We start from the raw sequence: 18,290 nt of genomic DNA on the forward strand, positions 1-18,290 counted from the left end.
TTAGTAAACTGTCAACCATTTGGTGGTATATTGGGTATACTGTAGATTCGATTTTATCTAAGTAACCTTGAGTGGCTTCAAGAAGTCTCATTTTGACAAATAAAAAACTGTCAAAATGAAATTACAGGTTTTTCTCTTACCTTGCTTTTTTCTAAGAAACAATGAGTGGCTTAAAAGAATAAGCTCTTTTTGACAAACAAAAAGGTCAACCATTAATTGCAGGTTTTTGTTTTTTCTTCCTTCTTGGTCTGTATGCTTAAGTTGCACACAGTATGAGACAAGTCTTAGGTTCCAACTATCAGAAAAGTTCAAACTCCATAGGAACCCCTAAATCTTGGCACTGAACTTTCCAAATATGCATACTTGGACAAAAATTTACCTTAAGGAAACATTTTAGCTATGCTACCAATACATTTTTAAATTGTTATGGTATTTTTAAAATGTAACATCTTTTTTTCCAGCTTATTGCATTTTTTTATTAAATAATTTGAGTTTTACTTTAAAAATGGTAAAATCTGAATAAGAAATTATTTAGCTTGTGGCTTGTTGGTCTGGGTGTATGATTTTTGCTTTGGGTGGAAAAGGCCCCAGGTTCATATCCTGGATTAGCCTGTTTTCTCAGGTTCTTTAAAAGTGCTTAGTTCTATTATCTGATAGTATTTTAAAATACTTACTAATGTATTCCAACTGTTTCACTTCCAATTTCATTAGTATACATGAAAAAACATGAACAGTTGGCTCGTTGGTCTAGGGGTATGATTCTTGCTTAGGGTGCGAGAGGTCCCGGGTTCAAATCCTGGATGAGCCCATCTTCTCCGGTACTTTTAAATCCCATGGTTCCATTATCTGATTGATGTCTAAAGCATCAAGTGAATTTTGCTTTTGCCAATCCATCAAAAAAGTATATACTTATGCATATTTAGTAAACTGTCAACCATTTGGTGGTATATTGGGTATACTGTAGATTCGATTTTATCTAAGTAACCTTGAGTGGCTTCAAGAAGTCTCATTTTGACAAATAAAAAACTGTCAAAATGAAATTACAGGTTTTTCTCTTACCTTGCTTTTTTCTAAGAAACAATGAGTGGCTTAAAAGAATAAGCTCTTTTTGACAAACAAAAAGGTCAACCATTAATTGCAGGTTTTTGTTTTTTCTTCCTTCTTGGTCTGTATGCTTAAGTTGCACACAGTATGAGACAAGTCTTAGGTTCCAACTATCAGAAAAGTTCAAACTCCATAGGAACCCCTAAATCTTGGCACTGAACTTTCCAAATATGCATACTTGGACAAAAATTTACCTTAAGGAAACATTTTAGCTATGCTACCAATACATTTTTAAATTGTTATGGTATTTTTAAAATGTAACATCTTTTTTTCCAGCTTATTGCATTTTTTTAATTAAATAATTTGAGTTTTACTTTAAAAATTGTAAAATCTGAATAAGAAATGATTTATCTTGTGGCTTGTTGGTCTGGGTGTATGATTTTTGCTTTAGGTGGAAAAGGCCCCAGGTTCATATCCTGGATGAGCCTGTTTTCTTAGGTTCTTTAAAAGTGCTTACTTCTTTTATCTGATAGAATTTTAAAATACTTACTAAAGTATTCCAACAGTTTCACTTCCAATTTCATTAGTATACATGAAAATGCATGAACAGTTGGCTCGTTGGTCTAGGGGTATGATTCTCGCTTAGGGTACGAGAGGTCCAGGGTTCAAATCCTGGACGAGCCCATCTTCTCAGGTTTTTTTAAATCCCATGGTTCCATTATCTGATTGATGTCAAAAGCATCAAGTGAGTTTTGCTTTTGAAAATCCATCAAAAAATATATACTTATGCATATTTAGTAAACTGTCAACCATTTGGTGGTATATTGGGTATACTGTAGATTCCATTTTGTCTAAGTAACCTTGAGTGGCTTTAAAGAAGTCTCATTTTGACAAATAAAAAACTGTCAAAATGAAATTACAGTTTTTTCTCTTACCTTGCTTTTCTCTAAGAAACAATGAGTGGCTTAAAAGAATAGGCTCTTTTTGACAAACAAAAAGGTCAACAATTAATTGCAGGTTTTTGTTTTTTTCATTCTTCTTGGTCTGTATGCTTAAGTTGCACACAGTATGAGACAAGTCTTAGGTTCCAACTATCAGAAAAGTTCAAACTCTATAGGAACCCCTAAATCTTTGCACTGAACTTTCCAAATATGCATACTTGGACAAAAATTTACCTTAAGGAAACATTTTAGCTATGCTACCAATACATTTTAAAATTGTTATGGTATTTTTAAAATGTAACATCTTTTTTTCCAGCTTATTGCATTTTTTTATTAAATAATTTGATTTTTACTTTAAAAATGGTAAAATCTGAATAAGAAATTATTTAGCTTGTGGCTTGTTGGTCTGGGTGTATGATTTTTGCTTTGGGTGGAAAATGCCCCAGGTTCATATCCTGGATTAGCCTGTTTTCTCAGGTTCTTTAAAAGTGCTTAGTTCTATTATCTGATAGTATTTTAAAATACTTACTAATGTATTCCAACAGTTTCACTTCCAATTTCATTAGTATACATGAAAATGCATGAACAGTTGGCTCGTTGGTATAGGGGTATGATTCTCGCTTAGGGTGCGAGAGGTCCCGGGTTCAAATCCCAGACGAGCCCATCTTCTCCGGTTCTTTTAAATACCATGGTTCCATTATCTGATTGATGTCAAAAGCATCAAGTGAATTTTGCTTTTGAAAATCCATCAAAAAATAAATACTTATGCATATTTAGTAAACTGTCAACCATTTGGTGGTATATTGGGTATACTATAGATTCCATTTTGTCTAAGTAACCTTGAGTGGCTTCAAAGAAGTCTCATTTTGACAAATAAAAAACTGTCAAAATGAAGTTACAGGTTTTTCTCTTAACCTTGCTTTTTTTTAAGAAACAATGAGTGGCTTAAAAGAATAGACTCTTTTTGACAAACAAAAAGGTCAACAATTAATTGCAGGTTTTTGTTTTTTTCTTTCTTCTTGGTCTGTATGCTTAAGTTGCACACAGTATGAGACAAGTCTTAGGTTCCAACTATCAGAAAAGTTCAAACTCTAAAGGAACCCCTAAATCTTGGCACTGAACTTTCCAAATATGCATACTTGGACAAAAATTTACCTTAAGGAAACATTTTAGCTATGCTACCAATACATTTTTAAATTGTTATGGTATTTTTAAAATGTAACATCTTTTTTTCCAGCTTATTGCATTTTTTTATTAAATAATTTGAGATTTACTTTAAAATTACTAAAATCTGTATAAGAAATTATTTAGCTTGTGGCTTGTTGGTCTGGGTGTATGATTTTTGCTTTGGGTGGAAAAGGCCCCAGGTTCATATCCTGGATTAGCCTGTTTTCTCAGGTTCTTTAAAAGTGCTTAGTTCTATTATCTGATAGTATTTTAAAATACTTACTAATGTATTCCAACAGTTTCACTTCCAATTTCATTAGTATACATGAAAAAGCAAGAACAGTTGGCTCGTTGGTCTAGGGGTATGGTTCTTGTTTAGGGTGCGAGAGGTCCCGGGTTCAAATCCCGAACGAGCCCATCTTCTCCGGTTCTTTTAAATCCCATGGTTCCATTATCTGATTGATGTCAAAAGCATCAAGTGAATTTTGCTTTTGAAAATCCATCAAAAAATACATACTTATGCATATTTAGTAAACTGTCAACCATTTGGTGGTATATTGGGTATACTGTAGATTCCATTTTGTCTAAGTAACCTTGAGTGGCTTCAAAGAAGTCTCATTTTGACAAATAAAAATCTGTCAAAATGAAATTACAGATTTTCTCTTACCTTGCTTTTTTCTAAGAAACAATGAGTGGCTTAAAAGAATAGGCTCTTTTTGACAAACAAAAAGGTCACCAATTAATTGCAGGTTATTGTTTTTTTCTTTCTTCTTGGTCTGTATGCTTAAGTTGCACACAGTATGAGACAAGTCTTAGGTTCCAACTATCAGAAAAGTTCAAACTCTATAGGAACCCCTAAATCTTGGCACTGAACTTTCCAAATATGCATACTTGGACAAAAATTTACCTTAAGGAAACATTTTAGCTATGCTACCAATACATTTTTAAATTGTTATGGTATTTTTAAAATGTAACATCTTTTTTTCCAGCTTATTGCATTTTTTTATTAAATAATTTGAGTTTTACTTTAAAAATGGTAAAATCTGAATAAGAAATTATTTAGCTTGTGGCTTGTTGGTCTGGGTGTATGATTTTTGTTTTGGGTGGAAAAGGCCCCAGGTTCATATCCTGGATGAGCCTGTTTTCTTAGGTTCTTTAAAAGTGCTTAGTTCTATTATCTGATAGTATTTTAAAATACTTACTAATGTATTCCAACAGTTTCACTTCCAATTTCATTAGTATACATGAAAATGCATGAACAGTTGGCTCGTTGGTCTAGGGGTATGATTCTCGCTTAGGGTGCGAGAGGTCCCGGGTTAAAAATCCCGGACGAGCCCATCTTCTCCGGTTCCTTTAAATCCCATGGTTCCATTATCTGATTGATGTCAAAAGCATCAAGTGAATTTTGCTTTTGAAAATCCATCAAAAAATATATACTTATGCATATTTAGAAAACTGTCAACCATTTGGTGGTATATTGGGTATACTGTAGATTCCATTTTGTCTAAGTAACCTTGAGTGGCTTCAAATAAGTCTCATTTTGACAAATAAAAAACTGTCAAAATGAAGTTACAGGTTTTTCTCTTACCTTGCTTTTTTTAAAGAAACAATGAGTGGCTTAAAAGAATAGGCTCTTTTTGACAAACAAAAAGGTCAACAATTAATTGCAGGTTTTTTTTTTTTTTCTTTCTTCTTGGTCTGTATGCTTAAGTTGCACACAGTATGAGACAAGTCTTAGGTTCCAACTATCAGAAAAGTTCAAACTCTATAGGAACCCCTAAATCTTGGCACTGAACTTTCCAAATATGCCTACTTGGACAAAAATTTACCTTAAGGAAACATTTTAGCTATGCTACCAATAAATTTTTAAATTGTTATGGTATTTTTAAAATGTAACATCTTTTTTTCCAGCTAATTGCATTTTTGTATTAAATAATTTGAGTTTTACTTTAAAAATGGTAAAATCTGAATAAGAAATTATTTAGCTTGTGGCTTGTTGGTCTGGGTGTATGATTTTTGCTTTGGGTGGAAAAGGCCACAGGTTCATATCCTGGATTAGCCTGTTTTCTCAGGTTCTTTAAAAGTGCTTAGTTCTATTATCTGATAGTATTTTAAAATACGTACTAATGTATTCCAACAGTTTCACTTCCAATTTCATTAGTATACATGAAAATGCATGAACAGTTGGCTCGTTGGTCTAGGGGTATGATTCTCGCTTAGGGTGCGAGAGGTCCCGGGTTAAAAATCCCGGACGAGCCCATCTTCTCCGGTTCCTTTAAATCCCATGGTTCCATTATCTGATTGATGTCAAAAGCATCAAGTGAATTTTGCTTTTGAAAATCCATCAAAAAATATATACTTATGCATATTTAGAAAACTGTCAACCATTTGGTGGTATATTGGGTATACTGTAGATTCCATTTTGTCTAAGTAACCTTGAGTGGCTTCAAATAAGTCTCATTTTGACAAATAAAAAACTGTCAAAATGAAGTTACAGGTTTTTCTCTTACCTTGCTTTTTTTAAAGAAACAATGAGTGGCTTAAAAGAATAGGCTCTTTTTGACAAACAAAAAGGTCAACAATTAATTGCAGGTTTTTTTTTTTTTTCTTTCTTCTTGGTCTGTATGCTTAAGTTGCACACAGTATGAGACAAGTCTTAGGTTCCAACTATCAGAAAAGTTCAAACTCTATAGGAACCCCTAAATCTTGGCACTGAACTTTCCAAATATGCCTACTTGGACAAAAATTTACCTTAAGGAAACATTTTAGCTATGCTACCAATAAATTTTTAAATTGTTATGGTATTTTTAAAATGTAACATCTTTTTTTCCAGCTAATTGCATTTTTGTATTAAATAATTTGAGTTTTACTTTAAAAATGGTAAAATCTGAATAAGAAATTATTTAGCTTGTGGCTTGTTGGTCTGGGTGTATGATTTTTGCTTTGGGTGGAAAAGGCCACAGGTTCATATCCTGGATTAGCCTGTTTTCTCAGGTTCTTTAAAAGTGCTTAGTTCTATTATCTGATAGTATTTTAAAATACGTACTAATGTATTCCAACAGTTTCACTTCCAATTTCATTAGTATACATGAAAAAAGCATGAATAGTTGGCTTGTTGGTCTAGGGGTATGATTCTCGCTTAGGGTGCGAGAGGTCCAGGGTAAAAATCCCGGATGAGCCCATCTTCTCCGGTACTTTTAAATCCCATGGTTCCATTATCTGATTGTTGTCAAAAGCATCAAGTGAATTTTGCTTTTGCCAATCCATCAAAAAAGTATATACTTATGCATATTTAGTAAACTGTCAACCATTTGGTGGTATATTGGGTATACTGTAGATTCCATTTTATCTAAGTAACCTTGAGTGGCTTCAAGAAGTCTCATTTTGACAAATAAAAAACTGTCAAAATGAAATTACAGGTTTTTCTCTTACCTTGCTTTTTTCTAAGAAACAATGAGTGGCTTAAAAGAATAGGCTCTTTTTGACAAACAAAAAGGTCAACAATTAATTGCAGGTTTTTGTTTTTTTCTTTCTTCTTGGTCTGTATGCTTAAATTGCACACAGTATGAGACAAGTCTTAGGTTCCAACTATCAGAAAAGTTAAAACTCTATAGGAACCCCTAAATCTTGGCACTGAACTTTCCAAATATGCATACTTGGACAAAAATGTACCTTAAGGAAACATTTTAGCTATGCTACCAATACATTTTTAAATTGTTATGGTATTTTTAAAATGTAACATCTTTTTTTCCAGTTTATTGCATTTTTTTATTACATAATTTGAGTTTTACTTTAAAAATGGTAAAATCTGAATAAGAAATTATTTAGCTTGTGGCTTGTTGGTCTGGGTGTATGATTTTTGCTTTGGGTGGAAAAGGCCCCAGGTTCATATCCTGGATGAGCCTGTTTTCTTAAGTTCTTTAAAAGTGCTTAGTTCTATTATCTGATAGTATTTTAAAATACGTACTAATGTATTCCAACAGTTTCACTTCCAATTTCATTAGTATACATGAAAATGCATGAACAGTTGGCTCGTTGGTCTAGGGGTATGATTCTCGTTTAGGGTACGAGAGGTACAGGGTTCAAATCCTGGACGAGCCCATCTTCTCAGGTTTTTTTAAATCCCATGGTTCCATTATCTGATTGATGTCAAAAGCATCAAGTGAGTTTTGCTTTTGAAAATCCATCAAAAAATATATATACTTATGCATATTTAGTAAACTGTCAACCATTTGGTGGTATATTGGGTATACTGTAGATTCCATTTTGTCTAAGTAACCTTGAGTGGCTTTAAAGAAGTCTCATTTTGACAAATAAAAAACTGTCAAAATGAAATTACAGTTTTTTCTCTTACCTTGCTTTTCTCTAAGAAACAATGAGTGGCTTAAAAGTATAGGCTCTTTTTGACAAACAAAAAGGTCAACAATTAATTGCAGGTTTTTGTTTTTTTCTTTCTTCTTGGTCTGTATGCTTAAGTTGCACACAGTATGAGACAAGTCTTAGGTTCCAACTATCAGAAAAGTTCAAACTCTATAGGAACCCCTAAATCTTTGCACTGAACTTTCCAAATATGCATACTTGGACAAAAATTTACCTTAAGGAAACATTTTAGCTATGCTACCAATACATTTTAAAATTGTTATGGTATTTTTAAAATGTAACATCTTTTTTTCCAGCTTATTGCATTTTTTTATTAAATAATTTGATTTTTACTTTAAAAATGGTAAAATCTGAATAAGAAATTATTTAGCTTGTGGCTTGTTGGTCTGGGTGTATGATTTTTGCTTTGGGTGGAAAATGCCCCAGGTTCATATCCTGGATTAGCCTGTTTTCTCAGGTTCTTTAAAAGTGCTTAGTTCTATTATCTGATAGTATTTTAAAATACTTACTAATGTATTCCAACAGTTTCACTTCCAATTTCATTAGTATACATGAAAATGCATGAACAGTTGGCTCGTTGGTATAGGGGTATGATTCTCGCTTAGGGTGCGAGAGGTCCCGGGTTCAAATCCCAGACGAGCCCATCTTCTCCGGTTCTTTTAAATACCATGGTTCCATTATCTGATTGATGTCAAAAGCATCAAGTGAATTTTGCTTTTGAAAATCCATCAAAAAATAAATACTTATGCATATTTAGTAAACTGTCAACCATTTGGTGGTATATTGGGTATACTGTAGATTCCATTTTGTCTAAATAACCTTGAGTGGCTTCAAAGAAGTCTCATTTTGACAAATAAAAAACTGTCAAAATGAAATTACAGGTTTTTCTCTTACCTTGCTTTTTTCTAAGAAACAATGAGTGGCTTAAAAGAATAGGCTCTTTTTGCCAAACAAAAAGGTCACCAATTAATTGCAGGTTATTGTTTTTTTCTTTCTTCTTGGTCTGTATGCTTAAGTTGCACACAGTATGAGACAAGTCTTAGGTTCCAACTATCAGAAAAGTTCAAACTCTATAGGAACCCCTAAATCTTGGCACTGAACTTTCCAAATATGCATACTTGGACAAAAATTTACCTTAAGGAAACATTTTAGCTATGCTACCAATACATTTTTAAATTGTTATGGTATTTTTAAAATGTAACATCTTTTTTTCCAGCTTATTGCATTTTTTTATTAAATAATTTGAGTTTTACTTTAAAAATGGTAAAATCTGAATAAGAAATTATTTAGCTTGTGGCTTGTTGGTCTGGGTGTGTGATTTTTGCTTTGGGTGGAAAAGGCCCCAGGTTCATATCCTGGATTAGCCTGTTTTCTCAGGTTCTTTAAAAGTGCTTAGTTCTATTATCTGATAGTATTTTAAAATACTTACTAATGTATTCCAACAGTTTCACTTCCAATTTCATTAGTATACATGAAAAAGCATGAACAGTTGGCTCGTTGGTCTAGGGGTATGATTCTTGTTTAGGGTGCGAGAGGTCCCGGTTTCAAATCCCAAACGAGCCCATTTTCTCCGGTTCTTTTAAATCCCATGGTTCCATTATCTGATTGATGTCAAAAGCATCAAGTGAATTTTGCTTTTGAAAATCCATCAAAAAATACATACTTATGCATATTTAGTAAACTGTCAACCATTTGGTGGTATATTGGGTATACTGTAGATTCCATTTTGTCTAAGTAACCTTGAGTGGCTTCAAAGAAGTCTCATTTTGACAAATAAAAATCTGTCAAAATGAAATTACAGATTTTCTCTTACCTTGCTTTTTTCTAAGAAACAATGAGTGGCTTAAAAGAATAGGCTCTTTTTGACAAACAAAAAGGTCACCAATTAATTGCAGGTTATTGTTTTTTTCTTTCTTCTTGGTCTGTATGCTTAAGTTGCACACAGTATGAGACAAGTCTTAGGTTCCAACTATCAGAAAAGTTCAAACTCTATAGGAACCCCTAAATCTTGGCACTGAACTTTCCAAATATGCATACTTGGACAAAAATGTACCTTAAGGAAACATTTTAGCTATGCCTCCAATACATTTTTAAATTGTTATGGTATTTTTAAAATGTAACATCTTTTTTTCCAGCTTATTGCATTTTTTTATTAAATAATTTGAGTTTTACTTTAAAAATGGTAAAATCTGAATAAGAAATTATTTAGCTTGTGGCTTGTTGGTCTGGGTGTATGATTTTTGTTTTGGGTGGAAAAGGCCCCAGGTTCATATCCTGGATGAGCCTGTTTTCTTAGGTTCTTTAAAAGTGCTTAGTTCTATTATCTGATAGTATTTTAAAATACTTACTAATGTATTCCAACAGTTTCACTTCCAATTTCATTAGTATACATGAAAATGCATGAACAGTTGGCTCGTTGGTCTAGGGGTATGATTCTCGCTTAGGGTGCGAGAGGTCCCGGGTTAAAAATCCCGGACGAGCCCATCTTCTCCGGTTCCTTTAAATCCCATGGTTCCATTATCTGATTGATGTCAAAAGCATCAAGTGAATTTTGCTTTTGAAAATCCATCAAAAAATATATACTTATGCATATTTAGAAAACTGTCAACCATTTGGTGGTATATTGGGTATACTGTAGATTCCATTTTGTCTAAGTAACCTTGAGTGGCTTCAAATAAGTCTCATTTTGACAAATAAAAAACTGTCAAAATGAAGTTACAGGTTTTTCTCTTACCTTGCTTTTTTTTAAGAAACAATGAGTGGCTTAAAAGAATAGGCTCTTTTTGACAAACAAAAAGGTCAACAATTAATTGCAGGTTTTTATTTTTTTTTTCTTTCTTCTTGGTCTGTATGCTTAAGTTGCACACAGTATGAGACAAGTCTTAGGTTCCAACTATCAGAAAAGTTCAAACTCTATAGGAACCCCTAAATCTTGGCACTGAACTTTCCAAATATGCCTACTTGGACAAAAATTTACCTTAAGGAAACATTTTAGCTATGCTACCAATGAATTTTTAAATTGTTATGGTATTTTTAAAATGTAACATCTTTTTTTCCAGCTAATTGCATTTTTTTATTAAATAATTTGAGTTTTACTTTAAAAATGGTAAAATCTGAATAAGAAATTATTTAGCTTGTGGCTTGTTGGTCTGGGTGTATGATTTTTGCTTTGGGTGGAAAAGGCCACAGGTTCATATCCTGGATTAGCCTGTTTTCTCAGGTTCTTTAAAAGTGCTTAGTTCTATTATCTGATAGTATTTTAAAATACGTACTAATGTATTCCAACAGTTTCACTTCCAATTTCATTAGTATACATGAAAAAAGCATGAATAGTTGGCTTGTTGGTCTAGGGGTATGATTCTCGCTTAGGGTGCGAGAGGTCCAGGGTAAAAATCCCGGATAAGCCCATCTTCTCCGGTACTTTTAAATCCCATGGTTCCATTATCTGATTGTTGTCAAAAGCATCAAGTGAATTTTGCTTTTGCCAATCCATCAAAAAAGTATATACTTATGCATATTTAGTAAACTGTCAACCATTTGGTGGTATATTGGGTATACTGTAGATTCCATTTTATCTAAGTAACCTTGAGTGGCTTCAAGAAGTCTCATTTTGACAAATAAAAAACTGTCAAAATGAAATTACAGGTTTTTCTCTTACCTTGCTTTTTTCTAAGAAACAATGAGTGGCTTAAAAGAATAGGCTCTTTTTGACAAACAAAAAGGTCAACAATTAATTGCAGGTTTTTGTTTTTTTCTTTCTTCTTGGTCTGTATGCTTAAATTGCACACAGTATGAGACAAGTCTTAGGTTCCAACTATCAGAAAAGTTCAAACTCTATAGGAACCCCTAAATCTTGGCACTGAACTTTCCAAATATGCATACTTGGACAAAAATTTACCTTAAGGAAACATTTTAGCTATGCTACCAATACATTTTTAAATTGTTATGGTATTTTTAAAATGTAACATCTTTTTTTCCAGCTTATTGCATTTTTTTATTAAATAATTTGAGTTTTACTTTAAAAATGGTAAAATCTGAATAAGAAATTATTTAGCTTGTGGCTTGTTGGTCTGGGTGTATGATTTTTGTTTTGGGTGGAAAAGGCCCCAGGTTCATATCCTGGATGAGCCTGTTTTCTTAGGTTCTTTAAAAGTGCTTAGTTCTATTATCTGATAGTATTTTAAAATACTTACTAATGTATTCCAACAGTTTCACTTCCAATTTCATTAGTATACATGAAAATGCATGAACAGTTGGCTCGTTGGTCTAGGGGTATGATTCTCGCTTAGGGTGCGAGAGGTCCCGGGTTAAAAATCCCGGACGAGCCCATCTTCTCCGGTTCCTTTAAATCCCATGGTTCCATTATCTGATTGATGTCAAAAGCATCAAGTGAATTTTGCTTTTGAAAATCCATCAAAAAATATATACTTATGCATATTTAGAAAACTGTCAACCATTTGGTGGTATATTGGGTATACTGTAGATTCCATTTTGTCTAAGTAACCTTGAGTGGCTTCAAATAAGTCTCATTTTGACAAATAAAAAACTGTCAAAATGAAGTTACAGGTTTTTCTCTTACCTTGCTTTTTTTTAAGAAACAATGAGTGGCTTAAAAGAATAGGCTCTTTTTGACAAACAAAAAGGTCAACAATTAATTGCAGGTTTTTATTTTTTTTTCTTTCTACTTGGTCTGTATGCTTAAGTTGCACACAGTATGAGACAAGTCTTAGGTTCCAACTATCAGAAAAGTTCAAACTCTATAGGAACCCCTAAATCTTGGCACTGAACTTTCCAAATATGCCTACTTGGACAAAAATTTACCTTAAGGAAACATTTTAGCTATGCTACCAATAAATTTTTAAATTGTTATGGTATTTTTAAAATGTAACATCTTTTTTTCCAGCTAATTGCATTTTTCTATTAAATAATTTGAGTTTTACTTTAAAAATGGTAAAATCTGAATAAGAAATTATTTAGCTTGTGGCTTGTTGGTCTGGGTGTATGATTTTTGCTTTGGGTGGAAAAGGCCACAGGTTCATATCCTGGATTAGCCTGTTTTCTCAGGTTCTTTAAAAGTGCTTAGTTCTATTATCTGATAGTATTTTAAAATACGTACTAATGTATTCCAACAGTTTCACTTCCAATTTCATTAGTATACATGAAAAAAGCATGAAAAGTTGGCTTGTTGGTCTAGGGGTATGATTCTCGCTTAGGGTGCGAGAGGTCCAGGGTAAAAATCCCGGATGAGCCCATCTTCTCCGGTACTTTTAAATCCCATGGTTCCATTATCTGATTGTTGTCAAAAGCATCAAGTGAATTTTGCTTTTGCCAATCCATCAAAAAAGTATATACTTATGCATATTTAGTAAACTGTCAACCATTTGGTGGTATATTGGGTATACTGTAGATTCCATTTTATCTAAGTAACCTTGAGTGGCTTCAAGAAGTCTCATTTTGACAAATAAAAAACTGTCAAAATGAAATTACAGGTTTTTCTCTTACCTTGCTTTTTTCTAAGAAACAATGAGTGGCTTAAAAGAATAGGCTCTTTTTGACAAACAAAAAGGTCAACAATTAATTGCAGGTTTTTGTTTTTTTCTTTCTTCTTGGTCTGTATGCTTAAATTGCACACAGTATGAGACAAGTCTTAGGTTCCAACTATCAGAAAAGTTAAAACTCTATAGGAACCCCTAAATCTTGGCACTGAACTTTCCAAATATGCATACTTGGACAAAAATGTACCTTAAGGAAACATTTTAGCTATGCTACCAATACATTTTTAAATTGTTATGGTATTTTTAAATTGTTATGGTATTTTTAAAATGTAACATCTTTTTTTCCAGTTTATTGCATTTTTTTATTACATAATTTGAGTTTTACTTTAAAAATGGTAAAATCTGAATAAGAAATTATTTAGCTTGTGGCTTGTTGGTCTGGGTGTATGATTTTTGCTTTGGGTGGAAAAGGCCCCAGGTTCATATCCTGGATGAGCCTGTTTTCTTAAGTTCTTTAAAAGTGCTTAGTTCTATTATCTGATAGTATTTTAAAATACGTACTAATGTATTCCAACAGTTTCACTTCCAATTTCATTAGTATACATGAAAATGCATGAACAGTTGGCTCGTTGGTCTAGGGGTATGATTCACGTTTAGGGTACGAGAGGTACAGGGTTCAAATCCTGGACGAGCCCATCTTCTCAGGTTTTTTTAAATCCCATGGTTCCATTATCTGATTGATGTCAAAAGCATCAAGTGAGTTTTGCTTTTGAAAATTCATCAAAAAATATATACTTATGCATATTTAGTAAACTGTCAACCATTTGGTGGTATATTGGGTATACTGTAGATTCCATTTTGTCTAAGTAACCTTGAGTGGCTTTAAAGAAGTCTCATTTTGACAAATAAAAAACTGTCAAAATGAAATTACAGTTTTTTCTCTTACCTTGCTTTTCTCTAAGAAACAATGAGTGGCTTAAAAGAATAGGCTCTTTTTGACAAACAAAAAGGTCAACAATTAATTGCAGGTTTTTGTTTTTTTCTTTCTTCTTGGTCTGTATGCTTAAGTTGCACACAGTATGAGACAAGTCTTAGGTTCCAACTATCAGAAAAGTTCAAACTCTAGAGGAACCCCTAAATCTTGGCACTGAACTTTCCAAATATGCCTACTTGGACAAAAATTTACCTTAAGGAAACATTTTAGCTATGCTACCAATACATTTTTAAATTGTTATGGTATTTTTAAAATGTAACATCTTTTTTTCCAGCTTATTGCATATTTTATTAAATAATTTGAGTTTTACTTTAAAAATGGTAAAATCTGAATAAGAAATTATTTAGCTTGTGGCTTGTTGGTCTGGGTGTATGATTTTTGCTTTGGGCGGAAAAGGCCCCAGGTTCATATCCTGGATGAGCCTGTTTTCTTAGGTTCTTTAAAAGTGCTTAGTTCTATTATCTGATAGAATTTTAAAATACTTACTAATGTATTCCAACAGTTTCACTTCCAATTTCATTAGTATACATGAAAATGCATGAACAGTTGGCTCGTTGGTCTAGGGGTATGATTCTCGCTTAGGGTGTGAGAGGTCCCGGGTTAAAAATCCCGGACGATCCCATCTTCTCCGGTTTCTTTAAATCCCATGGTTCCATTGTCTGATTGATGTCAAAAGCATCAAGTGAATTTTGCTTTTGAAAATCCATCAAAAAATATATACTTATGCATATTTAGTAAACTGTCAACCATTTGGTGGTATATTGGGTATACTGTAGATTCCATTTTGTCTAAGTAACCTTGAGTGGCTTCAAAGATGTCTCATTTTGACAAATAAAAAACTGTCAAAATGAAATTACAGGTTTTTCTCTTACCTTGCTTTTTTTTTTAAGAAACAATGAGTGGCTTAAAAGAATAGGCTCTTTTTGACAAACAAAAAGGTCAACAATTAATTGCAGGTTTTTGTTTTTTTCTTTCTTCTTGGTCTGTATGCTTAAATTGCACACAGTATGAGACAAGTCTTAGGTTCCAACTATCAGAAAAGTTCAAACTCTATAGGAACCCCTAAATCTTGGCACTGAACTTTCCAAATATGCCTACTTGGACAAAATTTTACCTTAAGGAAACATTTTAGCTATGCTACCAATACATTTTTAAATTGTTATGGTATTTTTAAAATGTAACATCTTTTTTTCCAGCTTATTGCATATTTTATTAAATAATTTGAGTTTTACTTTAAAAATGGTAAAATCTGAATAAGAAATTATTTAGCTTGTGGCTTGTTGGTCTGGGTGTATGATTTTTGCTTTGGGTGGAAAAGGCCCCAGGTTCATATCCTGGATGAGCCTGTTTTCTTAGGTTCTTTAAAAGTGCTTAGTTCTATTATCTGATAGAATTTTAAAATACTTACTAATGTATTCCAACAGTTTCACTTCCAATTTCATTAGTATACATGAAAATGCATGAACAGTTGGCTCGTTGGTCTAGGGGTATGATTCTCGCTTAGGGTGCGAGAGGTCCCGGGTTAAAAATCCCGGACGATCTCATCTTCTCCGGTTTCTTTAAATCCCATGGTTCCATTATCTGATTGATGTCAAAAGCATCAAGTGAATTTTGCTTTTGAAAATCCATCAAAAAATATATACTTATGCATATTTAGTAAACTGTCAACCATTTGGTGGTATATTGGGTATACTGTAGATTCCATTTTGTCTAAGTAACCTTGAGTGGCTTCAAAGAAGTCTCATTTTGACAAATAAAAAACTGTCAAAATGAAATTACAGGTTTTTCTCTTACCTTGCTTTTTTCTAAGAAACAATGAGTGGCTTAAAAGAATAGGCTCTTTTTGACAAACAAAAAGGTCACCAATTAATTGCAGGTTATTGTTTTTTTCTTTCTTCTTGGTCTGTATGCTTAAGTTGCACACAGTATGAGACAAGTCTTAGGTTCCAACTATCAGAAAAGTTCAAACTCTATAGGAACCCCTAAATCTTGGCACTGAACTTTCCAAATATGCCTACTTGGACAAATATTTACCTTAAGGAAACATTTTAGCTATGCTACCAATACATTTTTAAATTGTTATGGTATTTTTAAAATGTAACATCTTTTTTTCAAGCTTATTGCATTTTTTTATTAAATAATTTGAGTTTTACTTTAAAAATGGTAAAATCTGAATAAGAAATTATTTATCTTGTGGCTTGTTGGTCTGGGTGTATGATTTTTGCTTTGGGTGGAAAAGGCCCCAGGTTCATATCCTGGATGAGCCTGTTTTCTTAGGTTCTTTAAAAGTGCTTACTTCTATTATCTGATAGAATTTTAAAATACTTACTAATGTATTCCAACAGTTTCACTTCCAATTTCATTAGTATACATGAAAATGCATGAACAGTTGGCTCGTTGGTCTAGGGGTATGATTCTCGCTTAGGGTGCGAGAGGTCCTGGGTTAAAAATCCCGGACGAGCCCATCTTCTCCGGTTCCTTTAAATCCCATGGTTCCATTATCTGATTGATGTCAAAAGCATCAAGTGAATTTTGCTTTTGAAAATCCATCAAAAAATATATACTTATGCATATTTAGTAAACTGTCAACCATTTGGTGGTATATTGGGTATACTGTAGATTCCATTTTGTCTAAGTAACCTTGAGTGGCTTCAAAGAAAACTCATTTTGAAAAATAAAAAACTGTCAAAATGAAATTACAGGATTTTCTCTTACCTTGCTTTTTTCTAAGAAACAATGAGTGGCTTAAAAGAATAGGCTCTTTTTGACAAACAAAAAGGTCAACAATTAATTGCAGGTTTTTGTTTTTTTCTTTCTTCTTGGTCTGTATGCTTAAGTTGCACACAGTATGAGACAAGTCTTAGGTTCCAACTATCAGAAAAGTTCAAACTCTATAGAAACCCCTAAATCTTGGCTCTGAACTTTCCAAATATGCATACTTGGACAAAAATTTACCTTAAGGAAACATTTTAGCTATGCTACCAATACATTTTTAAATTGTTATGGTATTTTTAAAATGTAACATCTTTTTTTCCAGCTTATTGCATTTTTTTATTACATAATTTGAGTTTTACTTTAAAAATGGTAAAATCTGAATAAGAAATGATTTATCTTGTGGCTTGTTGGTCTGGGTGTATGATTTTTGCTTTGGGTGGAAAAGGCCCCAGGTTCATATCCTGGATTAGCCTGTTTTCTCAGGTTCTTTAAAAGTGCTTAGTTCTATTATCTGATAGTATTTTAAAATACTTACTAATGTATTCCAACAGTTTCACTTCCAATTTCATTAGTATACATGAAAATGCATGAACAGTTGGCTCGTTGGTCTAGGGGTATGATTCTCGCTTAGGGTGCGAGAGGTCCCGGGTTAAAAATATCGGACGAGCCCATCTTCTCCGGTTCCTTTAAATCCCATGGTTCCATTATCTGATTGATGTCAAAAGCATCAAGTGAATTTTGCTTTTGAAAATCCATCAAAAAATATATACTTATTCATATTTAGAAAACTGTCAACCATTTGGTGGTATATTGGGTATACTGTAGATTCCATTTTGTCTAAGTAACCTTGAGTGGCTTCAAAGAAGTCTCATTTTGACAAATAAAAATCTGTCAAAATGAAATTACAGATTTTCTCTTACCTTGCTTTTTTCTAAGAAACAATGAGTGGCTTAAAAGAATAGGCTCTTTTTGGCAAACAAAAAGGTCAACAATTAATTGCAGGTTATTGTTTTTTTCTTTCTTCTTGGTCTGTATGCTTAAGTTGCACACAGTATGAGACAAGTCTTAGGTTCCAACTATCAGAAAAGTTCAAACTCTATAGGAACCCCTAAATCTTTGCACTGAACTTTCCAAATATGCATACTTGGACAAAAATGTACCTTAAGGAAACATTTTAGCTATGCTACCAATACATTTTTAAATTGTTATGGTATTTTTAAAATGTAACATCTTTTTTTCCAGCTTATTGCATTTTTTTATTAAATAATTTGAGTTTTACTTTAAAAATGGTAAAATCTGAATAAGAAATTATTTAGCTTGTGGCTTGTTGGTCTGGGTGTGTGATTTTTGCTTTGGGTGGAAAAGGCCCCAGGTTCATATCCTGGATATGCCTGTTTTCTCAGGTTCTATAAAAGTGCTTAGTTCTATTATCTGATAGTATTTTAAAATACGTACTAATGTATTCCAACAGTTTCACTTCCAATTTCATTAGTATACATGAAAAAGCATGAACAGTTGGCTCGTTGGTCTAGGGGTATGATTCTTGTTTAGGGT

The 18,290-nt window shown here is 32.8% G+C and overlaps 8 non-coding genes across 8 annotated transcripts; all 8 read left to right on the forward strand.

Moving 5' to 3' along the window:
* The first annotated feature begins 736 nt into the window (after positions 1-736).
* TRNAP-AGG (transfer RNA proline (anticodon AGG)) lies at positions 737-808 on the forward strand. Its single transcript has one exon. It is a non-coding gene; the product is annotated as a tRNA-Pro (tRNA).
* A 1,768-nt stretch (positions 809-2,576) lies between these two features.
* Positions 2,577-2,648, forward strand: TRNAP-AGG (transfer RNA proline (anticodon AGG)). The gene has a single exon. It is a non-coding gene; the product is annotated as a tRNA-Pro (tRNA).
* A 1,768-nt stretch (positions 2,649-4,416) lies between these two features.
* TRNAP-AGG (transfer RNA proline (anticodon AGG)) lies at positions 4,417-4,489 on the forward strand. The gene has a single exon. It is a non-coding gene; the product is annotated as a tRNA-Pro (tRNA).
* An 849-nt stretch (positions 4,490-5,338) lies between these two features.
* On the forward strand, positions 5,339-5,411 carry TRNAP-AGG (transfer RNA proline (anticodon AGG)). Its single transcript has one exon. It is a non-coding gene; the product is annotated as a tRNA-Pro (tRNA).
* Positions 5,412-8,103: 2,692 nt separating this feature from the next.
* Positions 8,104-8,175, forward strand: TRNAP-AGG (transfer RNA proline (anticodon AGG)). Its single transcript has one exon. It is a non-coding gene; the product is annotated as a tRNA-Pro (tRNA).
* Positions 8,176-9,942: 1,767 nt separating this feature from the next.
* TRNAP-AGG (transfer RNA proline (anticodon AGG)) lies at positions 9,943-10,015 on the forward strand. Its single transcript has one exon. It is a non-coding gene; the product is annotated as a tRNA-Pro (tRNA).
* A 1,772-nt stretch (positions 10,016-11,787) lies between these two features.
* On the forward strand, positions 11,788-11,860 carry TRNAP-AGG (transfer RNA proline (anticodon AGG)). The gene has a single exon. It is a non-coding gene; the product is annotated as a tRNA-Pro (tRNA).
* Positions 11,861-16,412: 4,552 nt separating this feature from the next.
* On the forward strand, positions 16,413-16,485 carry TRNAP-AGG (transfer RNA proline (anticodon AGG)). Its single transcript has one exon. It is a non-coding gene; the product is annotated as a tRNA-Pro (tRNA).
* Positions 16,486-18,290: the final 1,805 nt, after the last annotated feature.

This window comes from Pseudophryne corroboree, chromosome 3 (assembly GCF_028390025.1).
Source record: "Pseudophryne corroboree isolate aPseCor3 chromosome 3, aPseCor3.hap2, whole genome shotgun sequence".
In the NCBI taxonomy this organism is placed as follows: domain Eukaryota; kingdom Metazoa; phylum Chordata; class Amphibia; order Anura; family Myobatrachidae; genus Pseudophryne; species Pseudophryne corroboree.